Below are 22,358 nucleotides of genomic sequence, written 5' to 3' on the forward strand. Positions count from 1 at the left end.
GAATTTTATACTACTCAGATAATGAAACATGAACAATGATATCGTATTACGTGATCATAATTCCGCTCCATAATTATAAAACGACAAAAACTATTTATGCGTTGCACTACATTAGTTTGTACAAGTAATAATGATTTTGTAAGACAGCAATTATATATCGTTATCTAATTTTCCGTAATTTTTATAAGAATTAAAAGAAATAAATTGCGCATTAAAATGCCTTTTAGTTCTGTGTAAGGAAATGTAATTATGATGTAATAATTATGATTAATTAATGAAGGTCACAAAACATTTTTTCTCGAAACATAAAAGTTTCCATTACAATAAAAGTTATTATAATAAAATCAATTTATTTTGCAAAATACTATCTACATCCTCTATTATTTTTTATTATCCTCATTTATTTTTCATCATCTTCACATAACAAGGTACGATTTTTCTTTAATGCAAAATAGATATAAATTGTACATAAAAATTATGTCCAGAGATTTTAAACAATATGGCTGCATTTTTATCTAGATGCTATATTCTTTTTTTGAAAAGTAGAAGCTCTCTCTTGATTAATATTTATGCATTCCTTTTATCTTCGTTTACAATAATTGTAACAATAATACGCTATTTACGCGTATTAAATAAGGAATTATTGTGATTTCACGCACTACTACCTCATCAAATCAACTTTAATTTTTGATTAATAAGAGAGTAAATGTGATGATATCTTAAAATAGTGCTGTTTTTTAAAAACCGTTATCGAGTATATATGTATAAAGAGACTAAATAATTATCTCTAAGTAATTATATTGATCAAAAAGAAGGAAATTCATTTGTTCGACATTTCAGATTACTTTCTAGATTGCCTACCCGATTTTAACAATTTAGACCGGTCTTTCTTTATGTGACTTCCTTGTCTCAGGGATTCGTGAACATCCTTTGTATTAGCCATATACTATGCCTCTTCTTTTCTTCTTCTTTCTTCTCCGTTACTTTCCTACTCGGCTTTCTTCCTTTCTACCTCCTGTTCATATTTCAGAGTTGTCTTTTAAGATAGCCGAGTCTTCTTATCCCCTTACAAACTTTCTCGCATTGTCGCAACTTGTCGCAACTGTTCCTCTTTTATATTTCTCGCCTCGTTTCTTCTTTTTCTGTTTTTTCACACATCAACTTAATTGATCTTTTGTACAAAAATCTATAAAAGAGCAAAAGTTTACACTGATACAAAATTACAATCTTGTTTTAAAACATCAAAATACGTGTAGAGAGAGAGAGAGAGAGAGAGAGAGAGAGAGAGAGAGAGAGAGAGAGGAAGAGAGAGAGAGGAAGAGAGAAATAAAAGTCGCAACATCTTACATAAATTAATCCAATCATCTTACATAAATAATTAAATTAATGATTTTTGGAAACTACTTGAATTACAAATTTTTAATCTTTCATTCATATCGAAAGTTTCATTATGTAAAGGTGTAAGATTAAAATTGCAAATTTACAGGAAAAGAAAAGATTTTAAAATTCAAATGTCATATAGAAGAATGTAATTTTCATTCGTTTCAGATAAGAAGATATTAGGAATACAGGCATATTTATTTATTAGATTTGCAAAATATTAATTTCTGATATTGTAACTTGGTATTGAAATTAAGGATACCTCTCCATTATGAAACCCTCCATATATTTTCTGCATCATTTCAACAATTTTGTAATTTATTTCTGAGAGAATATCAATCTCTTTATAAGCATAGAGCTTTGAAATAAATATTTTCCAGTCCAATTACCACAGTAAATATTTTTTTGCCACTCAAAAATTAAAAACTTCTATCAATGGATTGCCCATATGTCCCTTTTTTATTTCCAATTAATTTTCTGTCGTCTGCAGAATCAATCTGTGTGATATAATCTATGCGACAAAAATATTCTAACCGTATATCGTTGAAAAGAAGTATACGTACATATAAATTTATCTTATTTGGCTTCCTATTTTTTTCTTTCTTTCTCCCTACTCTTGATATAATTAAAAAATAAATTAATATTCATATTGCTGGAATATCATACTCATTCCTTAACCCGTTTTTCCGATTCTTCACAAATTGCGTCGAAATTGTCATAGGAGAGAGGACGGGGAATGGAAAATACTAGGGAGAAGACGAAAGCGCGATAATTCGAGGCGGACCTCATTGTTGAAAATATATTGGATATCGGACTAGCGATATATTGTGTTATTTCGTTGCATATTCACAAGGGATGCCATGTCTCACTTACGCGGTTCATCCTTCTCTCTCTTTTTACCCCGATTTTCTGTCCCAAAACCCGAAAGCTGGAAACGGAAGACTAGAAACGTCGTTTCATACGGTTAGCTCTTCACGGAATGGCCTAGAAAGGCAATTTCAGCATGTCAGAATTGAATTATGCGAACGTTGGTTATGTATTGCGTGTCGCCACCGCCGCTATGTGGCATCACGAATGACAATATTATAATATAAAGCCCCTCATAATTTTATTTTTTTATATATAAAGATTAGATCTGCAACGAATTTGTCGGAAATTTGCGTCGAGAATAAAATGACACGTCACGAGAAATTAATTTAAATCAAGCTAAAAATGCAATTTTTGATTGATGTTTCGTAAAATTTTACATATATTTTACATTTTTTTTTACTGTCACATTTATACGATAAATATAAATATCGAGAAAGATTTTGGAAACTGCATCTATCAAATTTATATTCTTTTTCAATTAAAATTTTTATTCAATTGACTGCTTTTCCATAATGAAATGTAAAAATTTTATTATATCTCAATTTTCACATAATACTACTTCTTTTTCTGAATTTGTTTTTTCGTATTTTAATTTTTTATCGTTAGAATTGTCAAAATTTGTTGAAAGCTTTCAAAAAAATTGCTTTCATGGTTGCAGACGCAAAATCAATTTCATATCATATCGCTAATCGCTTAATAAACCATAAGACAGAATTTAGAATGCTTTTAGAATGCATGCTCATTTTATTCTTAATCCTAGCATATGTAGGTGGAAACTCTATTGCGGAGATCGTATGATAATACATGACAGTATAATGTTCTTGGATATTGAAATACCGTAAAACTTTATGCGCTATGTGAAGCTGCTTATCATAAAGGTGCGCATCTCAATTTCGATGAATGATGCTTTGTAGCGAAAAATTCTGTGTAAATGTTTTGTCCTACTAAAAAAATTTTTATATCGCTCATTTAAATGAAGCAGCTTATAAATATCTATTTTTTTTATGTAGACCTAAAACTTCATCAAATTCCAAAAGAAAATTTAAAATAATATAGTATTTTAATAATATATACACATATACATACAATTATGATATTTTTTTACTTATTCTTGATCTTCTTTTCTCTCTTACATTTCAACTTTATTCTTATGGATCTATGCTATTTCCACAGCAATCACGTAAACTAACTCGGAAGTTTTACGATCACATGAATTTTATAACCAGAAATTTACTCACCTACGTTCTTAAATCCAAAACTATCTCTATTTATTTACGACATTCAAAGTTCTGCGGAAATATATCAGACAAGAAGCATTGTAAAGAAATTTTCGATATTTTTGTGAGCCGAAAAATAAAAAGAAAAATAAATGTTATATATTCTTTCATGCTATCCAAATTTTATATTAATAAGAATAGAGAGAATATGAGTATAAAAATAAGGATATAAATAGCTCAATCGTTATTTAAAAATATTTAAAAATAACGATTGAGCTGTAATCGTTATTTAAAAATTTTTAATTTATTTATTAAATAATCTTGGGAGATTTGTGGATACGCTCATTTAAACTTTGAAAAGTTAATCATCTTGTAAATTTCGTATTTTAAATTTTCAAGTAGATATCTACTCGCCACGATTCGCCGGCTACGTAAGTAAAGGGTACGTTCGTTGGAACCGCTGGATGTATGAATCAAGCATGATGGCCGCAGTTTGCCGAAGGAGCGAGGACGGTGTTCCTTGACGAACGTCTTAGTGTTGTCACTGTAAGCAAACTGACGGAGAGAAGCCTGCCGTTTACACTGGTGCAAATCGTGCACCGACATGGACGGGCACGAAAATTTCATGGATCAACCGATACGATCCATCTCGAGTACTTTACTAACATGGCAAACGAGCAAGTCTTTAGCTTCACCAGCTCGAAGAGTTTCGCACGCCATTTCAAGTTCGCTTTGACGCGATATCCGTTTCCTCTCGCGAGTTCGTTGAATATTTTATGATCTCTAACTTTGCACATGTATTTCTATATATGTATGTGTGACTTCATTTGGATTTGGGTTCTTGATGTTCTTTATCTTCTTCAAAAGCGGGGATAGAGTCGCAGCGCGACTAACAAGAGAACAAGAGAAGTTTGTATGACATCTTCGGAAATATATATATACACAATGATTATTAAAAAGTTTAATAAAAAGACAAATTATTTTAAAACTGTTTCGTTCTTTATAAATTATTCTATAATAATTTTACGCATTAATATATTATACAGGGTGAGTTTTAATGGTTGTGTCAATCTTTTTATCATACGGGAGATTATCGATTGCAATTTTAATAAATTGATTGATACATAGATGTCAGTTAATTGAATCGACCGTATCGAAGGCCGAAATATAATGTGTACAATTAAAGCAAGTTAAAAGCTGAAATTATGTAGTGTGGATTTATTATTATTATTAAAGCTATGCATTTATTATTATTATTATTATTATTATTATTATTATTATTATTAAATATATATGTTATTATATTTATTATTATTATTATTATTATTATTATTTTACTGTGATCAAATTAGGGATTTATTATTATACATATTTGATATATTAAAGCGGAAGAAATACATATTTAAAAATTCAATTCAAATTTAACACTTTAACGTTTTATGTAAAACTTTATTTCAAATTTCGCATTTATTTTTATGATAAATTTTTATTGTTTTATATGCTAAAAATATGCAGCAAAAAATTTTCTTCCTTCTTAAAATAAAATTACGCAATTGTTTCATAAGAATGTATTTCTTGTAGAACAATTGCGTGATTTTATTTCAAGAAGGCAGAAATACTACATACCTTTAGCGTATAACAATAATAAAAATTTTTATCATAAAAATAAATGGGGAATTTGAAATAAAGTTTTACATAAAACGTTAAAGTGTTAAATTTGAACTGAATTTTTAAATATGTATTCTTACTGCTTTAATATATTAAATATGTATACGTAGCTTTAATAATAATAATAATAATAATAATAATATAATAATAATAATAATAAATATAATAATATATATATATTTAATAATAATAATAATAATAATAATAATAATAATAATAATAATAATAATAATAATAATAATAAGTGCGTAGCTTTAACAATAATAATAAATCCATACTACATAATTTTAGCTTTTAACTTGTTTTAATTGTACACATATTTCGGCCTTCGATACGGTCGATCCAATTAACTGACATCTATGTATCGATCAATTTATTAAAATTGCGATCGGTAATCTCCCTCATGATAAAAAGATTGATACAACCATTAAAACTCACCCTGTATATATGGCTTGTTAACAGATGTCCTATATTGAATTCTTATTTTTGCAGAAAGAAAAGATTAATATTTTAAAGAGAAAGCCAGAGAGAAGATTAATACCTTCTTCGCGATGTATAATATCTGTATAGTATCATATATATAATATCTGTTAATTGGCAAATATATAATCGAATATCCAATCGTAACTGTGTCGTAAGTCTCAATAACATGTTCTCTTCGCAGAGTCGCGTGCGATGATAAGACATATGTAAATATTGTAACGGAGTTGGTACTTGGGAGAGAGGATGAGATTGTATAAAGTCAAATTGTAATTTACGGAAACGAGACATGCTCGAATTTATGTATGCATCTCTCATTGACACGCAATTGAGTTAAACAATTAGGAACTTTGCGAAACTAATTTCAGAATTAGTCTTTATAAAGGCAGTGCTGCTCGTGACTTTGCGGTTTTCAAAAGAAAATGCTGTCCCTCTCTTTCTCACTCTCTTTCTCTTTCTTTCTTTTAGAGTCATATTAATATGTATTTTCCGTCCTATTGCTGCGAATCACATGGATCAATAGATACTTAAATAATTTAGTGCAAAAGTTTCTCTTCTCTCTTAAGCAAATACAGGGTGTCCTAGACCACCCGTACACCCCTTTTCTTTCAAAAACTAAGCATTTTAGAGAAAAACGTTTTCGACAAAAATTGTATGGTTTTGAGGGGAACATAAGATGGTGTCATTGGTTTGACCTTGGATGGCATCGTTAAGGTGAGGTCAAGGACACCTTTAATTTCTTAAATGGAACCACCTATTTTTTATTGCATATTCTTATAGCTTATGTCGAGAGCTTTCCAAAACACTATAATAAAGTATTTTGTCATCAAGTACTTTTCGAGTTATAAGGCTTGAAATAATTTCTTAATTTTACATAAACCATAAAATATCTAGTAAAATATTCATTTTTCGATTATCTTACCTTAATACTTTTATGTACAAAATAATGAGAGGAATCGATTGGTGTATGAAATAAATTTATATTTATCTTTGATTTTAATGGACACAAACATCTCCACTTTATAAACCTATTAGTGAAATAAATATATTTCATAATCATATTTCAGTTTTACTGCATCATGTATTATGCACGATTATTATCCGCTTAATAACATTTAAATAAACAAATCTTTCAATTACATATTGTATCTTCAATCAACAAAATGTCATACATTTTAATTGAATTAAAATTTATAAAATATTATAGTTTCTTAAAAATTAAATAGATACTGATATCACTGAGATTGTAGCAATTCTATATTGCCGATAAATTATTGTGCAAATTATCTCTAAGAAAGAAAATAGTCTCTTTTTTAATTTTATTATTATTTTTTAATTATATTTTTATTATCACTTGAAGTAAAACGCAATTTCTTCATATAATACATATAAAAAAACTTAAATTAATTTAGCAAATTATTTTTTTAGCTATACATCTTCTCTCTCTCTCTCTCTCTATGATATATTTATGAAAAACATCTTTGATGGTGGAGAATGAAAAAACGATTGTCGAACGACTTTATTGGGAATTTTTTTGAAATTCCTTCGCTCGCCCGCATGTGAAATCATATGGCGCAAGATAGCTTTTATTCCGCGCCGCGCACTTATTCGAACTTACAATTATATTCCATAAGTCCTTATCGGCCTTTCAAATCAATGTATACTCGATATAGGCACAGCTAATGCACGATAATTGCAAAATGCATCGCATTCCACGGCCTCGCATTTAGATATGCGCATATTATGTGCACACGTAAAAACACAAACACATACATACACATATACAGATATATGTACATACATATACATGTATGTTAGTGCCCTAAATTAATTGTAAACTTATAATCGCGCGCCTCGAAAGTTAATATAAAATAAATACCGTGTATTTAATAACCAAAATTACGTGAGACATAAGCGCACTCGTAATTCTGTAATACTTGACGCGTAATAATCGCGCCTAGCAATTTATTTATCATCCACCTGACGATAGAGAAAGCGTAACGCGCGTAGGAATTAATCGCTTTTCACGTCGGATCCGCGATACATCATGAATTTTGCACGCGATTCCCGCGAGAGAACAATTCACATCGATTGACAAGAGGATGCGCGCCACCGGAAATTAATGAAGCGCGTAATTGACTGAACTCCAGGGAAGCGATCAAGGTTCCGCGCTATTAAAGTGGTTTCAGATTAATGCTGTACGCGCCAAAATCCGACCGCGAAGTTTAATAATCTCGAATGTTCCTGGAGGAACTTTATGATTCATCTTTAAACTTGAAGGCGGATATTTTAAACGCTTATCAATTTCACTAACAACCCAAGTGAGAGATCAAAATATGATTTTAGCGAGCGAGGATCCAACTCGTAAATTTTCAGCGAGAATCGTGATCATTTATTTTAATCATCTACATCTAATTCCCCCCGAGTGCTCTACTCTCGCTGGCAAAAATATTAGGTAAATCCGCGTGTTTCGTTCTCGGAGCGTTTAAACTTCTTTGCTTTGTCGCGAATCTCGGCCATTATTCTGCCCCTGCCGTCTTTTCATAACTTTATCCTTAACTTTAATACACTAGCAACGGAGTCCCGCGCAAAAGCGTTGCTCGTTAATGTCCCGGAGTTACTCAATTGTCTGTTTAATCGTCCTTATTCGAGAGAGCAGAAAATAACTCGCAAAACAGTATTAAACGAACAAAATGATATAAACAATTAAATTTTATCGAATTAATATCAATGTATATTATTGTACGATATTTTCACATAAAACCGAGATGAGGGACGCGTAAACGCGTCAAACCGCGTTTGTTGAGAATATTCTCTAGATTATTTCAAAATAAAAACGCGAAATAGATGATAAAATACGCAACGTTTCAGCGATTTGTTAATAATCCTCGGAATCCCCGTTCGCAGGAACAATAGCCGAATATGACGCAACAACGGTCAAAATCAGAGGAAATTGTGCTCGCGTGCTAGCGTCGAAATTTTATTTCTCCACCGCGGAAGTTGAATGAGCATCAGAGGCTTTCACTCGCCGGTAAGAAAAGCGCGATGATACGGCTCCTCGTTTTTCTCGTCCTTCTCGCCGTTGATTCGCGAAGAAAAATTCGGCACACGACGGACTGTGTCCGCGGACATTTTTACGCCAGTGAAACGTGCGCTCGGTGAGCAGTCAGGTTCGACGATCTCAAAAGACGTGGAAATGAAGCGGCGCCAGCTCGGCGCCTCTCGCGCAGCCGCCGACTATGAAAATCCTCCGGGTATCCAGGGAATTTTCTGCGGATATTCGGAATGCTATGTAAGGGGGAGGAAATGTCGAGGAATGTCGCTGACTGGAGGTATAATCGATTCGAGTTATGTAGAATGCGCATATGACTGTGCAAAGTGGACGCATATTACGTATTAACGTGCGTGAAAAAATAACGAGCTTCCGATGAAAACTCGTATTTTTACAGGTAAACAGGGATATATATATCGTTGAATTTGTTGGTTAGTAGAAACGACTAATGGTACGATTTGCATCATGGATTCCCTAAATAATTAAATAGACTCGAGCAGTCACTTCGCATTTGGCATTCGACAAAAAAAAACAGTAATTGTTAATACTTGAAAAAAGAGAGATAAACGGAATAAGATGTGTGAAAGATAGCGTTGAATTTTCCATAAAGTTGAATTTTCCACTATAAACATCGCGTCAAGTAAGTACCATCCTGTATTTCGGGAAAATCTCGTCAAAGTTACGGGTGTAGATAATAAGGAGTCTCGTGAAACGTTCAAGAAACCTTCCGGAAATGTTCTCATTCTATGGTCATCGTGCTAGTAAACACGCGTAGTTTGCACGGCACAACGAGCTGTAAAAAAGACATTTCGAGACGAATTTGCCGCGTGCGCTCGCTCATTTGTTTCCAGCTTCTCTTCATTGGACATGACTAGGATTGCATTGGACATGCATAGGATTACGTCCGAATAATTATAACGTTATGCTACAAATGATAAATATACAATAATATTTTTTGATGAAAATTAATAGCGATATGGAAAATATGTGTGTCGAAAAAAAATAAATACCTTATTTTTTGTTTAAAAAAATCGCAATAAATGAATTAAGGCATTTAATTTTTTGTGTTTTATAGTAACTTTATCGAATACATGTACTAATATTATGCAAAAAAAGATTATAGCAATAAGCGAGGCATCTTTAATTATGTTGATTCTAGATCTTTTGATCTTCGACGAATCTATAATTTAATTTAAGACTATTTTATAATTAAAATTGAGAATTTTTATGTAGAAAATAAAAACTTTTAGATAAAGCAATACAAAATAATAAATACTCAAGAATAATATTAAATAGAATAAGTACTATATAATAAATATATTATTAATATTAATACTATTAATAAATATATTATTAATAGCAATAATATTAATACCTATAGGTACATACACATACATATATATAAAAAATAAAATGTAAGATAAGAATAATTTTGAATAAAGAATAAGAAGAATAATTTTGGAGTTATTTATCAACATATTACGATATACTTCATATCAAAAGCGATATTTATCAACATATTACGGTATATTTAATAAAAAAATCATTATTAACTAATTGTAATAATTTAATGTTAATTAGAAAGGTGCAAAATAAATTGTAAGTTTTGAGACAGACCAAGATCCACGGGCGTGAAATTAGAATGCCTTCCGAGAACATTCTCCACAAGAAATCTATGAAGCGTTCATGAAGTAGAAATATTGCTGATGGTATGTGCTACCAATCGATACGGTCGCGGAGGCGATAAGGATGTATCGAGTGAGAAAAACGCGGCTCGTATCTCGCACTTTTCTATTTTCCTTCGGCGACATCGTCGGCCATTCCAGTATACACATCCCGCTGTATATAAGGCGCGTAATTAAATTTACCTCCGCGCTGGCACTTTCCCCAGAGCTCTGTGAAAAATGATAACATAATAACACGCCAGGCTGATAACGTAATAATGCAGCGGGACGCTTACGCAACGAATTCCCGCCTACGTGGTAGTGCCAATCGCGTTTCTCCGCATTTCGCCATCGCGCTCTACACGTACAAAAGTCAATGAGACTTGCCCTCCTTCCCCTCTCGGCACTCTCTCACCCTCACTCGTCTCTTTTTATTATTCTCCCCCTCTTACCCCTTTCTCGTTGGTCGCCTAATTGATATCGTACGTATCGAGATGCCGGAAGTGAAGCACACATGCAAGACCGAGTGAAATTCATTTCTGCAACGTCACATTTGACTTCCCTTAGAGCACTACTCAGCCGTGCAACTAATATGAAGTAAACGCTTTCACTATTACTGAATGAAGAAAATACACTTTGGAAAATATACCAAGGAAAAGATGACGACGAACTTGCGAGCGAATATTTTGCGCTTAAAATTATAACGTATGATATGTGTGTGCGCGCGTGTGTAAAAAAATATGTCTCCTCCTTTCATACGCATACATTTATTAAGTCACCGTAATGATACAAACGGTTTAAATACGCGGAACGCGTTTATTCGCTCTTGCTTTCTTTCCGCGAAAATTCCAACGCATGTTTTTCCGCCACGTAGTGTTAACTCATATACTCTCTCGTATGTAATTTATGAAAAAAAAAAAAATTCATATCATTATTTCACTGTCTCTCCACTAGATTTCGCGTAACCTCGCTCATTCCAAACGTACAATGCTCTTTATATTCCTGTTGTTCCATTTTATTCTCCCAAATTGCTCGATTTAATCCTTTTGATTACTTTATCTAATTACTTTGCTAAATTGATCTCTCACTTGCTTGCGGGCGCGTTCTGCAATTTTAGCCTTTTAACTTCGCCGCACATGTCTCTCATATCACCTTTGGCATCACGTGGTTGTAATTATTGCGCTCTTTTTCAAGGCCGAGTGGCTACGTGGATTAAATTGCTCTTTCTCTTTCCCGGGAAGTATATTGAAATGTTAAAAACCTATATAGCCTGCACAATTTTACAATTGTCTGGGTATCGGCGATTGTGCATTAGTCGAGGTGTTTGCGTGAAGCAATCGATTTCTCGAGCGTGTTATCACGTTATAATACGCCGAAACTGAACACAGAGAATCACGCTATCTTTTCCCCTTTTTACCCTCGAAAAATAACCGGAGTCTTATACTTATCGTAGCCATCGTCGATATTCCCTTGTAAATCGATAAGTATCTCGAACGGACGAGAAGGCACTTGGATGTAAAGCGCGCACGGGTTGGCGATATTTTTATTAATCGCGTTATCTCTCGTCTGATGACGGCAAATCAGCTTCGCGGAAGAGAGAAAAAAATTAATCGCCGTTTTTCGCGAAACACGGCGGTATTATTGCAGATTATACGTCTCTTTAATTTCGCCGTTTTACCAAGCTTCGCAATCTAATTTATGATTTGTCGGACGTGATCTCATAAGATTTATATTTCACATACTTTCTTGTATAACATATATAGTATTTCTGATTGCTAAAGACATTCTCTTCTTCTCTCTCTCGCTCCCTCTCCTTCTCCTCTCTCTCTCTTTCTCAGTAAGTATCAATTCGAAGTGTCAATTTCGAATTTCTTTCTATCTTTATATATACATATATGTGTGTGCGTGCGTGCGTGCGTGCGTGTGTGTGTGTGTGTGTGTGTGTGTGTGTGTAATTTATGTACACACACACACACACACACAAATAACAAGAAATGCAGAAACTATCTGACATTGAAAAAGTGCACAATTTCGAGCAGAAAAACATTTGACGAATTAAAAATCGGCAATCATTAATCTATATATATGTGTGTATGTGTGTATTTTGCATCTCGATTATCGCATTATGCAGCCGCGGGTGGCACGCACCGTCCATTGTGCAAGGTCCCGCAACCGGACCCCTTCGAAGAGGAGTTAATCGAGCGTGGATGAGGCAGCTCGTAAAAGAAATTACCCCGACGCTACCGCAAAGGGTGAAAAAAGAAAAGAAGGAGAAAACCTTCCGCTTCTCGATGAAACTTGTCCTTTTCTCTCTTTATCGTTTTTTCGCTTTTCTTCGCCTTCTTCTTTCTAGAAATCCTCCCAGCCTCCGTTTGCTGCTTGACGCACCCGTGTCCTGTCTCTTTATCCATCCTCTGTCTTATTCCTTCGGGATCCCCTTCTCCGCTTCTCTTTCCTTTCCTTCTTACGAGGCCGACAGAAATTAACGACTCGGAAATTCTAATTCAATGGCAAGGCTGCCGGTGCGAGCTAGGGTCGCGCCTTTCTTTCCTTCACGCCTTACGGCTTCCCGTCTTTCCCACCCGCGCGACTCATCCAGTGTTTTTATTACACAAGCCCGCAAAACTGAAAAGATCTTTCTTTTCTGGTTGGTCGGGGTACAAGAGCCGGATGAAAAAGCTGCGGATCCTTCGTCGGTGATTAAAGTGGTAACGATTGCTTAGTCGCGATATAATGATGAGAAGAAGAAAAGAAGGACGTAAATACGTAAATAGATGCAATCTTTTCCACCTATGAAAGTGTTAATATATTGACACATTAAATGATATAAATCTAAATGCGTATAAAATTATTATTATTTTCATAATTTTTAATATTTATTGTTATTATTCAATATAAAGCTTTAAATGCATTATTTGTGAAATTATAAGTATCTCAATCGCTTTGCCAGCGATTGTCTAATATGACATTGTGAAATATAAATTCTTTCATTGAAAAATACGTGAACAATTATATATTTAATATTGGAAACTGTTGACGGCATGATATTAAAATATTGATTCGTTATGTGAATAATGATTGAAAAAAGCACGTTTTTTAAATACATGATAAACATGTTTGTCGAAGATTGTGAAAAAGCCAACCCTGTATAATAACAGGCTCTATATTTCCTGTAATTTTGCGTGTCCAGAGTAACAAATAAGTGATATGGAATTACAACATTCGTGTCGATTTCTAGAATGGATACACAGAGAAAAATCATTGTATCTGGATTATGACAATTAAACTTTCATTATATATTTTTGTAACATTTTTAGGAGAGTCTCTGTTTTAAACTTCAAGAAATTCATTCTTTTTTTCTTTTCTTTTTTTTGAACAAATCATAACATCTCGTTTTTCCATCGACCATGAATATCAAAACCACTAGTTATCCAGCGATATTTGTATTTTTCTCTGTTAAATCCGACGTTTGCAAGTAAAAATACATCATATATACTATTACACAGATAATATTTGTACAGATAATATTTGAATTAAAAGCATAACATTTTTTAAGAGATTAGTGTATAAACGTTAACTAAATGATCATTAATATAACTTTTTATTTGCGATAAATATTTATAGAATAGTGTAAACTTGCCTTTTATTATCTTTCTTCAATTATTTTATACCGTAGATTTAGCTTTTTTAAAAGGCCTATACAAATGTTATATACTAATTATTTGTTAATTACTTTTATTTTAATTACTCCTTATTTTATAAATAGATACAAGTAAACAAATAAATAAATAAATAAATATATATATATATATATATATATATATATATATATACATATATATATATATATATATATATATATATATATAATCACAACATTACAACAATTATAATATATGTCGTTATATTTACAAAATTTTAATAAGCGAAATCACGTGGTAGTAATCGAGGCTATACGCTCCACGTGTGAATAATTAAATGCCGGCCTGCCCGATCGAGCTAATAATGCGATGAATGGGATTGCAAAAACCATTCGACGTGCCGTAATCGGATTAATTTTTCCACGGACGCGAAAAGCCGCGATAATATGCAAGCGATTCGCAATTGAGTTGTCTGCGTTTGACGCGTGACGCGAGACGCCGGAACATCACGCAACGCGAACAATGAGGAGAGAAGTCTGTTGTCGCATCGATATGTACGGAAGGATCGTATTCTCGTCAGAATCGATATGGAACCAGCGAAAAGGCTCGAAATAACGTTGAGAACGCGACGAAACCATCCTTGTGCCGAAACCGCCGCACACTTGCAGCATTAAATTGAAATGCACGATTCTCCATGTTTATCGCCGATGCGAGAAAAATGCGATTTCCTGTAAATCTGAATTTTCACCAGAATCCGTCTCCGAGCCAGAGTGTTAATCGAGTGCGATTTCGATAAGCTGATTGCGAATGTATCTGCATGAAAATGGAAGGGGAACGTGGCGAGGAAGATTATCGATTCGACGAATAAATTCAATTTGTTCATTGACAATTTTGTTTAACTGATTGTCGTTCGAGCGTGGCCTGTTTTACACGGCAACGTGAATTTTACATGAAACGCGTTTTATACGAATGAAAGATAAAGAATTCCATTCACTCGTGGATTATTGTCAAAGAGAATGAAATTACATATTGCTGTACATTTGAAAATATTAATGCATCATTTGCACTAACATTTTTAAATGTATAGTATTTGTAAGAAGATAAAGACTCGCGTGACTAGTGTAATTAAATAAAAAAGGCAATATTTATTTTTTTCAGATATAAAATAACTTATATTGCGATGCATCGTAATATCAAAAATATCCATATGCAGTTCCATTTATAGGAAATAGAGTTATGGTTTACGCGCAATTTACACACAATTTAGGAATTCGCCGGTAGTTTTGCACGGCAGCTAATAACGGAGTTATTGAACTTTGATTTCCATTTTATTCCACGCATTCAATCCGATTTCACTTGTAGTCGACATACGCCGAAACCTTTATGTAATCCGTGACGTTACGAGAGCACTGCGCAAATGCAAATGTTACCTGCAGCTCGCGTGATTATCTAGCAAGGGAATAATCATTTGAAAAAAATACTCTTGTTATATATAAAACCGATCTATATATATAAGAAAATTTCAGTATAATTTCGAAGTTACAAGTTGATTATAATATAGTAGTAGTTAATAATTATTCGAAACACGCAACTTCGATATCTTTAGATTTACTGTAAATATAGAATGATGGATACGGATATCGGAAGCGATATTAATCAGAATAAAAATACAAATAAAATAAAAATGAAGTTTAGAAAACATCTAAAAAATTCAACAGCACCCGACGTTCTGTTAACGTCAGCGATAGAAACGTTGATTTTTCGAAGTTCATGCGACAATTTTGTGCGGTAGCAAATATTTCGCGGGGAAAGCCAGGAAATCGGAGACCGATCGGGCGCTAGTGAAATCTCGTATAAACGTATGTACATACGTCTTTTATTTTCGTATCAATGCATCCGACCCCAATCCAGGGCTCGTTGCGATCGAATTCCGTGGTTGTCGCTGCTTCCCGTCCCGATGTGTTACTACAAGTAAGTGAGGTAACTGCAGAGATTTTCTCGTAACAAACCATGCGTGTTACTGCGTAACTGTGAAATTTCGAAGAGTCTCGATTTTTTGCATGTCGCGCGATTACCTCTCATTTGTGTCCAAATTTTCATTTCCCTGCCGAATTAATAGCGGAAAGATCGCTGTCATGTATTTTTTATGAACTATAATTAATATTAATGTTTAAATATAATAATGAGTGCTTATTTAACTTGTACATCAAACATTTAATTAATTCGCGTAGATTATTCGACTTGCAGCTGAAATAATAAATAAGGAACGCATGAAGTCGGAAAATCTCAATCGATCTCTCTCTTTCTCTCTTCAAGAATTCCTATTTTATTCCATTTAAAATCGAAAATTTTTTTAAAATAAAATAATTAAAAATTCTGGAGAAAAGCTAAAACTTTATAAATTATATCGAAATTACTGCTAATTTCAGCAGTGTAATTATAAGTTGTAATTATGTTTCGTAATATACATATACACGTATTTCTGATGTATAGATGGAGTTTCTGAGATCGAGTGAAACTTCGAATGAGGGAATGTTCGACCGGCTCTTGAGACGAAATGAGTTTATATAGTTCGAGAAATACATCTCCTCTCTATGAAAGCAGCAAAACAATGAGCTATTGATGCATGTTACTTTTTATAACACGTTTACGACAGTTTATCTGACAAATTGACGTTTGCTTTACTTGTGTGCATTGCAATGACGTATGTAAATTCGCTAAATGAATTTATGTAAATTTGATCTACGCATGGTTGTCAAATATTATTACCGAAGGAATAGCTCTTTAACTCGTAAACGGAGTAGGGAAATATTTCCCATAAACATTTATTTATATTTTATCGTCAACACGTAATGAAATATGCAATTACACTTTATGTATTTTGTATTTTTTTTAGAAATATCTTGAATAAAAGAATATTTCTTTTTCTCGTTTCCTCGTTTTCTCTCTCTCTCAATCAAACAGAATTGAATGCGTTTCCAAAATACGAAATCGTTTCATTGCGTAACTTCGCAGAATCCTTTTACACGAACATTTGCGGCAATACATGTCCGAATGGTGGGCACGATTGGATTTCGCCAACCGCAAAATTCAAAATGCTCGTAACAGAAGTTTTGCAAAGCCAATTCGCTTCGCCAGCACTAGCGAACAGTGATATTATATATATATATATATATATATATATATATATAACGATCGAATGTCGATTGTAATAAGTAATCCAGTTACATCGATGGTTCTACAGATCTCTGAGGATAAAATTTAATTTTCCAAAAGTCTGCGATTTAATAGATATTTTTAAAACTACAAACAAGACTCTCTTGAAATGATTATTATTCACATGATTATTATTCTATTGATATAGTATCGAATATTGATATAGTATAGAATATTGATATAGTATAGAATAAATTGTTAATTTAGTGATTAGAGGATTCTTGTTAAAAATAAAACTTGAAATCGCAAAGCCCTTTCTCTTCTAAAAATCTCGAAAATAATGTACTAGTGTGAGATTGCAATTAAAAATAAATTGTTTCTTCAATTTTTGTCAAAATTGATTTCGCTATTTTATTAGCGCAGCAATATTACAATTTTTCAAATTTTGTCATAGAATAAAATTGTTGTTTGACATTTAATTTTCACTATTTACTTATATTTCGAGATATTATCATGTAACAAGATAATTCAGTACAAGTGTAAAAAAAGAAATTTTACGGTTAATGGTCAAGGTGAGCGATCGCTTTGCTGAGTGAACGTAATGAAAACGCTGCTACTCTCGTTTCGTTACAGATCAAGAGAGAAAAACGCGTAGAGTTCTGAGAAATCCGCGTAACAAAGTTTCTTATATCGGAATCTTTTCGCGGCCTTTGATACGAACGATTACAATCAAACTTTTTTTTCCTCTTCTTGTTACTCTTACATATATATGTATGTATGCACGCCTTTATTTAAAGGAATTAGAGAGGAAAATGGAGAAAAAAGGAGAAAAAGAGTGGGACAAAACTTTTCACAACTCACGAATTTTTATGATGCAATTTACATTTTATCATTTACGAGCGCTCGAGTATTCGCGTGACATTTGCATTTTTCCTCAAAAATTCAGATTCCAACTTGCAATCACCGATCTCTCAGATCGTAACTGCAGTAGAACAAGACAGTTCAACCGAGATCAGCTCCGGACTTAGGCGTGGTTCTTGCGTAACGCAAAAGCGAACGAGTAACTAGCCCGCGTTGCACATATGTAAGTTCGTATGTGCGTACGTGCACGTATGCACCGCACGTAAAGATACTTCGATCCGATGTGGTGTCTATCTCACGACGGCGCGTATGGTCTCAATCTGACGGAACATAAAAAAATCCGAATATTCACTCGCGATCTAAGTCTCTAAGGACAGCCGATACTCGCGAGTCAGTAGTGGAAAGTAGAAAGCCACGTATTAGACCCGTAATTACAGCCATCGTCCTTCGATATATTAATAGCGAATCCTATGCAAAAAAATTGCTATCGTCGAGCGAGAACCACTCACAAGTCTCCAGGCTGTCAATCGATGAGAAAGGGTCAGCGTTATAGTGGACACTATATATCGAGAGCGGTTAAAGGCGATTGAAATTACAGGTAGAACTCGGTTCTGTGTGTCAACTTGTCAACTTGTCTTGACTTTACAACTGTCGTACTATAACACTTAAATAAATTGAAGAGAAAAAGTATTAAAATTATATATCGTGCGCCCGATTTTTTTTTATAACTTACATAGTAATTTTATTACTTACATAAATGATAATAGCAAAATATTTTTTATAAGTGAAATATTAAAATAGAATTAATGATTAAAATTTAAAGATATTAATTATTAATTTAAATATACTAAAGTATTAATTAATTACGATCATCTGACTCTTATTATAGCCTTCGATATTTAATATTTGTAATTAATTATTTATTAATCCCAAAAAGTATTAATTATTAATTTAAATATATTAATTCCAATAATAAAGCCAAAGAGAGAAAGGCAATATATTGTATCGGGCTAATAAAATGGTCAACAATTATTACAATTTGGACTAAAACAATTATAATAATCGCAAAATTGTCCTTTTTTGCTTTTATAAGATAATATTTCAGCTATATTATCGGTTCTTTGTTTTATTCAGTCAACAATAATTTCAGGATAGCTTAGCGAGTTATGAGAGGCGGCATTCATATTTATGTCTGATGGTTGTGTAAGTATGTTTTAGCATCATATAAAGTTGCCGCATGAGACCGCAGTCTCGTAACGTATATCAATTTCTACTAGAGACGCAGGATAAACCGTCGGCACACTGTTGGGGTCCGGGATAATTCCTTCGAGAATTCGTCAACACCTGCGTTGAGCGTGCACAAGCATCGAGTTTATAACTAGGAAAATTCTCTTCATCTATTAACAGGTCGACATCTAAAATTATATAGAGTGTATATGGAGCATAATAGTAATAGTGTAGATATGTAAAGCGTAAAAAATTATTAGGAATCGCACGCTTCAATTCGATTTATCGCAAATAGAGGTGCACGCAAGTGCGTCTCGCAACATTTCCACTATCCATGAAAATCGCGGAAATTCTCGAGGGAACACATAAACGCCTGCTCATCTCCTCATGTTAATAAAATTCTAATTAAACGTAGAGGCATACGGATAATCGCCGTCAACTTCTTCCGTAATTGCAGTTTCGGAAGAATTTCCCGGGAGAGATCGTTTCTTGCCGATTTCTGCACAGCAAGCGGAAAGGAATAAGAAAGACACGATGCAAGGCGAAAATGGGTGCCGTAACGATCACATGGGACGTAATTAGGACGTAATACTCAACGTTATCGTCTTTGAATTCCGAACAAACTGAACATACTGCCACCGCATCTTCCATAGGGATTGCGCGACTTGTGTAACACATGATAAAATGTATGTTGTCTTCGGAAAACAGATGCTCGATTTATTTTTTAATATACAATTTTTAGCAAATCAAACAAATTAACGAATCAATATTTTGTTTTTGCGCTTTAAACAAGTCGCAATAGTAATAGTGACTTCAAGCAAGGATTAAATTTGAAACGAAGGAAGTCGGTATCAATCAATAGGATTAACAACACAACGGGTTCGTTCTGATCTCGTCTCTGAGTGTATTCGTATCTTATCGACGCAAACTCGTTTAGTTACGATTCGTTATAAGATACTAGAGTATCTGCACGGAAAAAAATATTGTAATAAAAATTACTATTATTTTTATGATTGTGGTTTATAATTTATAAGAGAAATCATAGTATTTTTATTCAATAATATTATACATTTTATATTTTGAAGAGAGATATTATTAAATAAAAGTAATTGACTAAAAGTAATTATTCAAATATTTTAGAACATGAAACAAATATATAGTCGTTAAAGTTTTATAATAATAAATATTTTAAAATATGTTGTTATTATCCAGCTTTACATAAAATATTGTAAAAGCAAATGTATTTTTCATGTAATTTATATCATACAATTATCTCTGCATATCACAAATGATATCATAATGACAGGTGAACACGATAAGAGAAAATTATTTTCAATGCAACTAACAATGTAAATAATCGAGGATCAAATGGGAGAATCAATTTTCATCACGCGATTTGAGCTATTTTGTTCTGGTTAATATTAACGATAATTCTAAAACATGTATCGATCGAACCCGATCAATTTAGGTTGAACCACATGTCGGAGCAGAATATTGTACAGCAATGTTTCGATGAGATTTTCCGATATTCTATTGATATTGGACATTGGCTACAATAATAGGAAAGAAAATAAATAATGAAATGAGTCTCATAAATCTTAAACTATTTGAATAGTTTTTCCTTCAAAATAAAGATATTTAACCATCAATGTTAAAGTATATCTATTGAGAGAAGGTCAACGAAAACCGATATACAAATATATTGCAAAGAACGTACATCGAGTATTGGTCACAAAATTCGACTTCGCTATGTGTGTTTTATGTGTAATAATACTTATCTTAATAATAATAATAATAATATTATAATATATTACATTACAAAATTACATGTATACTAATGTGATACAAAATACATGTAACTAATATGAATGGTGAATTTGTGTGTATATTTTCTGTAATCTATACAAATTAATTATTAATAAACGATCAATGTACATATTATTTCTATTATTTGGATTACTCAATTGTTAAGCACGATGTAAAATATATAAAAAGATACATATACGAATTGTTAAGGAAATAATTATTGTTTATAAGTCTTTTATAAGAGAACGGTAATTTATTATTCTCATCCTTTATTATTTCAATTTCTACTTCGAATAAATGTATTGAACAAAATATTCGTTTTATAACTGCTTGTATAACTATTGCCTCGTTGATTTGTTTACGAATATTTAATTACAGAACTAATTAATTGTACAGACTAAAAATTAATTATTTTGTGCAGACTAAATTAATTATTTCTAGAGAATAATCGCGTTTCGAGAAATTTATGTACCACTACTCTTACAGATTCGAGATTCGGTGCACAAATATCTAGTGTATATATAAATAATCCCCAAAAACGTTTTTTAAAAAAAGGTAAGAAAAGGGCGCCAAGTTCATGCACTAATTATATCCAACTGTCATATTGTCTACAAAAGTAGTGATATAAAAAAATTGCACCAACTAAGAATAAAAATTTGTACAAGATAAATAGAAGTACAAGGAAGAAAACTTGTACAAGTTAAATAGAAATATTTTAATTGAAAACATTGTTATACAAAATAGTTGTTTTAATTTTCAAAAATAATAATATTAAAAAATTAAAAATTTATTTAAAAATTGAAAACTGAAAATTAATATAAATGCATTTAAATTCATATATAAATTCTCATAAATATAAATATATAAAACAAACATTCTCATAAATATAAATATATAAAACATAAACATACTCTCTTTTTAGCAGGATTTAAATTATTTACATCATGAATGTTTTTTTTTACGATTTTTTTCCTATTATCGCTGCGAGTTTTTTAGTCACATTGTAATGCGAAAAATTCTCTTAGAATGTTCGCAAATATGAAAGATCGATTATGCATATCATCTGTCTTGTCATATCTGTCTTGTGTATAGTTTATATAATACTTTATATAATAATTATATAAAAATATATTGTTATATATAATAATTATATAAATAATAAAGAATACACTGAAATTATACTGACAATAAGTGGTAAGATATGTAGAATGTCCTGTATAATTAATCATCAATTAGATACGAATTTATGTATAAAAATAAATAAAAAATGTTAATTAAGTTTTTCACAAAATTTCACTTTCAAGCAAACCTATTCTAAAAATTGAAAAATTAATTG

General features: G+C 32.2%; 2 long non-coding RNA genes across 4 annotated transcripts; one reads left to right on the forward strand and one right to left on the reverse strand.

Moving 5' to 3' along the window:
• Positions 1-378: 378 nt before the first annotated feature.
• LOC145977366 (uncharacterized) lies at positions 379-2,517 on the reverse strand. 3 transcript variants are annotated; one of them, XR_014440491.1, is made up of 4 exons: positions 2,254-2,517; positions 1,944-2,126; positions 1,770-1,877; positions 379-1,186 (listed from the first exon to the last, which is right to left on the reverse strand). It is a non-coding gene; the product is annotated as an uncharacterized LOC145977366 (long non-coding RNA). The 3 variants fall into 3 exon arrangements; XR_014440490.1 differs by having other exon boundaries at positions 1,770-1,864; positions 2,254-2,513; XR_014440489.1 differs by lacking the exon at positions 1,770-1,877 and having other exon boundaries at positions 2,254-2,501.
• Positions 2,518-19,324: 16,807 nt separating this feature from the next.
• Positions 19,325-20,187, forward strand: LOC145977367 (uncharacterized). Its single transcript, XR_014440492.1, has 3 exons — positions 19,325-19,396; positions 19,674-19,902; positions 20,010-20,187. It is a non-coding gene; the product is annotated as an uncharacterized LOC145977367 (long non-coding RNA).
• The last annotated feature ends 2,171 nt before the right edge of the window (positions 20,188-22,358 follow it).

The sequence above is a fragment of the Camponotus vicinus genome, unplaced genomic scaffold (genome assembly GCF_025532165.1).
Source record: "Camponotus vicinus isolate PSW18456_S1 unplaced genomic scaffold, iyCamVici1.0 SCAF_9, whole genome shotgun sequence".
NCBI classification, from domain to species: domain Eukaryota; kingdom Metazoa; phylum Arthropoda; class Insecta; order Hymenoptera; family Formicidae; genus Camponotus; species Camponotus vicinus.